Here is a 5,393-nt window from a genome sequence, read left to right as displayed (position 1 = left end):
TTCCAAATACAATTAAACGTTTATTGTCACCTTATACATATACATAAAAAGACCAATAAGCAGATATATGCGTACTGTTCAAAGAACAAATAAATACACGGATAAAGAAGAAAACTTGCAATTTCAATAGCACAACAACAAGGTAGAGAACAGCAGAACAAAAATACTTATTGCCCACCCTGCTTTGACATTTGAGTTTGCAGCATGGAATAAAAAGAAAGAGCAAAAATACATCAATTAGCATTATTAAGCAGCGAAAGCAACAGAAATGACATGAAGGAATTAATCTTGACTACATCACTTCACTAGCACTCTGCGACACGGGCACAAAAAATGACATTAACTGGCTAATGCCTTAAACTTTAATGTCATTCGCGGGATGCCACACGGACATGCTTAATGGTATTGCAGCTTAAATGTTATTCGCGACGTAGTACGTTCTCGTAAGTCAACTTGCCGTCAAATGCGTACTCTCGTTCCCAATGTCTCCACATTCTGACGTGGCTAAACGAACTATTAGTGAAGAACAAACAATATATTCTTCACTTTCTTTAAACAATAGCTCTTTCTCGTGGCGTAGTGCGTTCTTACAATTATTAAAACTCACTTGGCCATCGAATGCGTACTCTCGTTTACAATGTCCCCGCCGTGGCCGTAGTGACCATATTCTCACGATATTAAACAAACTTGTAGATAAAAACAACTAATATATTCTTCACTTTTTTAAAAGGAGCTTTTTATTTTCGTAGAGATCAGCAGGCGATCTTGCCGCTACTGACGGCTACAGCTCTGATCATGAGCGCATTAGCCAGGAGAAGCTGTTTGCCAGGAGAATCAAAGGGCGCCGATGAAGAGTCCGCGGTAGCTAAAGCCAATGTAGACTCCGGGGTCCTGCTTACCAGAAAACCCGCATTGACTTGTGCGTACACCTCTCCTAAGGGATCCTGTTCCGTTCTCACAGCGAAGTGAACCATCCGAAGCGTCACGTAGAGTATATCCATCAGGCAAGCAAGGCACATTGTCCTTAGTGCGCGTAGTGTCACAACCACCGTCCTGAACTTCCGATGTCGCCTCGGTGCAGCGACCAGCATCACAAGGCGTACAAATGTTTGCAGGGACAGCCCGAACGCACATGTTAATGCATGCGTGCGGGGTATGCGCGCCACTGCACAGTTCTAGAGTTGCGAATTCTCGAGCTGTTGACTGCTGGCTGCCGGTGCGAGATCCGAAGTCCTCGAATATCGTCTTTGTTTCCAGCGACGCTCTTTTTCGCGCGTGCGGCTTCTCCCGCAGTCTAGGCATCCTGGCACCTGTGAAGAAAACACATTTCAATACCCAAACGAATTAAAAAAGAAATCGATGTAGCTGTCATACCTTGGTAGCTGAGCAGGAGACTTCGGCAGGCACGGAAGGTGACAAACGCTGCTCCGCTGCCCTTAAAACGATCGCAGAAAGAAAAATGGCGTGGCGACGATGGCTAGAGCTTGGATTGGATTGGATGACTGCAGCGTTCTGCTTTGCCAAGGCACTGGCCAAGGTTGTAACACTTCCACGTGCATCTACGCAAACATAAATACGTTTTTTAAAATATTCTATTATTGCACAGTGAAATATTTACTTATTCTGGGAATATTCGGTATCTGATTTTCGAGTTTTTAGTTTCTGCTAAAGCTGTCGGCGCCAGAAAAACATAGCCTTTGAGATTACTGTCAATGCATGGCGGCTCTGACGCATTATAGCTTTCGTAATCGCTTTCAACGCACGCAGCCACCAAAAGCGCAGCCTTTGAGATTTGTTTTTGTTACCTATAATGATATTATTGTATGCACAATTGAACACTGCAGACAACTTCCTGTTTTAAGAAACCAGCCAAAAACAGGCGCACACAGGAAACATACGAGAAGACAGGAAAGAGGCTGGAAGAGGCCTGTCTTGTGTATGTTTCCTGTGTCCGTCTTTTTTTTTTTGCTGTTTTTTTTCTTAATACAATGCACCAACTAGCCCAACAACGTGTTTTACTTCCTGTTTCAATGATAAACCTGAACCTACATGTTCGGAGGTCAGGACCAAAACTCTATGATCAGGAACTTTTCATAATGAGGGATAACTTGAGTGCTTGGCTCTAGGTCGAATAAGTGGCTTCAAATGGGCGCTTATATATTCTGCTAGTGATCCACAAGCATTTTTTTAAAGCAAACTACAAATTGTTTGTATGGCCCACCGATAGAAAAAAAAAATCGTATTTTAATACTGCGATGTTAAAGTGGGCAGAATTGATATCAAGTTGGAAATATATTTATTTTGCTTTGAAAAAAGAATGAACTGTGTCCGATAGAGAACAAAAATAAACAAATATAATATGAACAAACTAAAATTTCCGGCAATATATTTATGCTAGTTTATATATAACTCACTAGTGTATATCCTGGGCATGCCTATTTATGGACAGCCAGCGGACGTTCAAAATGGGATGTCCCATGGACATCCCGGTGGGATGTCCTTCGGACATCGAAACAGGATATGGACTTCTCCTGTACGTCCCACGGACGTCCGTGTTGGATATCCGGATGGATGGACGTTGGGACTTATGGTGGACGTCCCACGGATATCCGTGGTTACTTGGGGTGCCGAGTGCTTCGTGATTCCGCAGCTACAATGGATGTAGTTCACCCCTCCTACGTAGAACCCGATATGTTCACGGGCGAGTGCGCATGGATCAAGCAAGCCGTGGAAGCTCATAGCGTGTGTTTTCCCATAGCAAAAGTGCTTATTGAAGGACCTTTCGGAGCGTTTGAGACGGAGGCCGCAGTGTCATCTATGCTGCCCCCCCCCCCCCCCCCAGTACCCGTACCTATTTTCGAACAGGTCCGATCACCTCCTGCGCGAGAAGGGGCTTTTGTTTGGTGAGGCTAGCGTTCAGGCCTTAACCAGATCGAAGGTTCGGGAGCTCGCTGCAAAGGCGGTAGTTGCGGGGCCGACGTTGTCGAACAATGAGAAAGGGTCAGAGGCGCAGCAAGCTGATATTCAGAGCACGTCCGAACTGAATAAAATTAAGCCTGTAGCGTTGAAGGCACCAGATACTGGAGAGGAAATGCCCGACACGGGAAAGTTAGAAGAGCTATCTGCAGATTTGCTCATCGCGCCTACGTCAGACGGACTTAATAGGTTGCTAAAAGTCAGCCGGGCGGCTTTGATAGCCGAGCAAAAGAAGGATGGCAGCCTAGAAAACATACGCTGCATTGTCAAGGAAAGTATCGCCAAGAAAAATGCTCGCTTTGTGGAAAGAGGTGGGGGTCCTGTACCGGAAGTACCTAGACCGCAGAGGAGTCGAGTTCGATCAGCTGATCGTGCCTCAGTGCTACCGTCAGGATCTGTTGCGCTTGTCGCATGGGGGTTCGTGGTCCGGACACCTAGGAGTTAAAAAAACAAGGACCGTCTCTTGCAAGAGTACTATTGGCCAGGGTGTTTTCGGGACGCAGACCACTTTGTGAAGACATGTGACACCTGTCAGCGGGTGGGTAAACCAGCGGACAAATCGAGGGCGCCGTTGAAGTTGGTACCTATCATTACGGAGCCTTTTAGACGGCTCGTTATTGATACAGTGGGACCTCTGCCGGTAACAACCACGGGGTACAGACACATTTTGACTGTGATCTGCCCAGCGACAAAGTTCCCTGAAGCAGTGCCGCTTAAAGAACTCAGCTCAGTTGAGACAGTCAATGCACTACTGTCCATATTTGCGCGAGTTGGTTTTCCTGCGGAAATCCAATCAGATCAGGGCACAGTGTTTACTAGCGCTTTGACGACGACTTTTCTCGAAAGGTGCGGGGTAAAGCTGTTACACAGCTCAGTGTACCACCCCCAGTCGAATTCCGTTGAGAAGCTCCACTCCGTCATGAAGCGCGTGTTGAGAGCATTGTGTTTTGAACATCAAACTGACTGGGAGCTGTGTCTGCCTGGGGTGAGGTTTGCATTAAGGACCGCGCCGCATGCGGCTACGGGGTTTTCGCCAGCTGAGCTAGTGTACGGTCGCTCGCTGCGATCTCCGCTTCGCATGCTTCGAGACGGATCACTGCCCTATCCAATGGCTGCAGAACATCTCTTCCACAAATGGCCGCCTCCTGCGCTGGAGCCTCGCTTTGCAACAATATTTCTTTGAGGTGCGTTACAAAAAGGGGAGTCTCAACGGTAACGCCAATGGCTTAAGTCGAAGCCCCTAACGTAGGAATCAGCCTCATAGTTGTTTGTTACTGATGTTTTTCTTCCTGAGGCAGGATTTTTTAACATATTGCTTTTGTTTAGTGTTTCAATGTCATGATGTGCTTTCTAGTGCAATTTTCCAATTTGTGGACGCGTTCTGGGTGCTGTTAGACTACTGTAAGGAACTAGGCAGTAGTATAAAAGGGGAAAGAGCCTGGCATGGCTTAGTGAGGGTTGTGCCGTGCTTGCTGACTGAGCGGCTGAGTTTCGGCGCAGTTCTAACGCTTGCTGGGAACGAGAACAAAACTGGCAACTCTCCCGAAGTCACTTTGCAGTGTCCTGTGTGAACCTGAACGTGAGAACGAGGCCTTCTCGGTGCGCTGCGCTCAAGAAACGCCGAGGGACGACCGACTTCGGTTATGAGCATCATCGAGCGACATCCCTCCGGGCAGCGGATGCAGTCCCCTGACCATCGGGATCTCCTTCCCCCGGCGGGGCGGTCTGTTACGTTTCGCCTACGACGCGCGGTATAGCCGGCGCGGATGCAACGGACGCCGGGGCTTCGTTCAAAGCGCCGGACATTTTGGCCCGTTCGGAGCTGCTGCAACGCCTCCCCGCTAAGCGCGTCCAGGCATGTTTCAGTGCCACGTGTCTTCGTGTGTGCGTGTGTGTGTGTGTGCCCACGCTTGTCAAAGCGCGGCAGCCGGGGAGAGGAGCTCCCCAAGTGTGAAGTGAGGAGGTCTGACCGGCGCCGGCTCGGCGGATGCGTGACTACACTCGTCTCAACATGTCTCTCAGCGTGTCCGTGCCCCGCTGTCACGTGGTCTCGTCCCGTGACGTTCCCTCTTGCCCTCAACTCCGAGAGTATAAGAGCAGCTGCCCCCGGACGCCAGGAGAGAGGCTCCGAATTCTTCCGTCGAGACGCGTGCTCTCCCGTCTCTCCACTTCGGTCGACCTGACCGGCCGCTCTTTTGCGATGCTAGAATAAACAAGTTGTTCTGTTAGCAGTCGACTCATGCTTTGCCAGGACCTTCGGATGCTTCCAGTTGTGGCCCAGGCCGCCAGGCCAACGCTACCCTTGGGGCTTGCGACCCAGTTGCAACAACGGGTGTCACCGCTGAAATTACAACAACGTGGAAAGCATCTATTCAAGCACTTAAAAATATGCTTTTGTAATAGGGGTGTCGCGGCGC

At 48.7% G+C, this 5,393-nt stretch overlaps 1 long non-coding RNA gene across 1 annotated transcript; it reads right to left on the bottom strand.

Annotated features, from left to right (window-relative positions):
• On the bottom strand, positions 1-1,483 carry LOC135911013 (uncharacterized). The gene is made up of 2 exons (XR_010567183.1): positions 1,375-1,483; positions 1-1,310 (listed from the first exon to the last, which is right to left on the bottom strand). It is a non-coding gene; the product is annotated as an uncharacterized lncRNA (long non-coding RNA).
• Between the last annotated feature and the right edge of the window lie 3,910 nt (positions 1,484-5,393).

This window comes from Dermacentor albipictus, chromosome 1, assembly GCF_038994185.2.
Source record: "Dermacentor albipictus isolate Rhodes 1998 colony chromosome 1, USDA_Dalb.pri_finalv2, whole genome shotgun sequence".
In the NCBI taxonomy this organism is placed as follows: domain Eukaryota; kingdom Metazoa; phylum Arthropoda; class Arachnida; order Ixodida; family Ixodidae; genus Dermacentor; species Dermacentor albipictus.
This window is presented reverse-complemented; position numbering and strand designations above follow the sequence as displayed.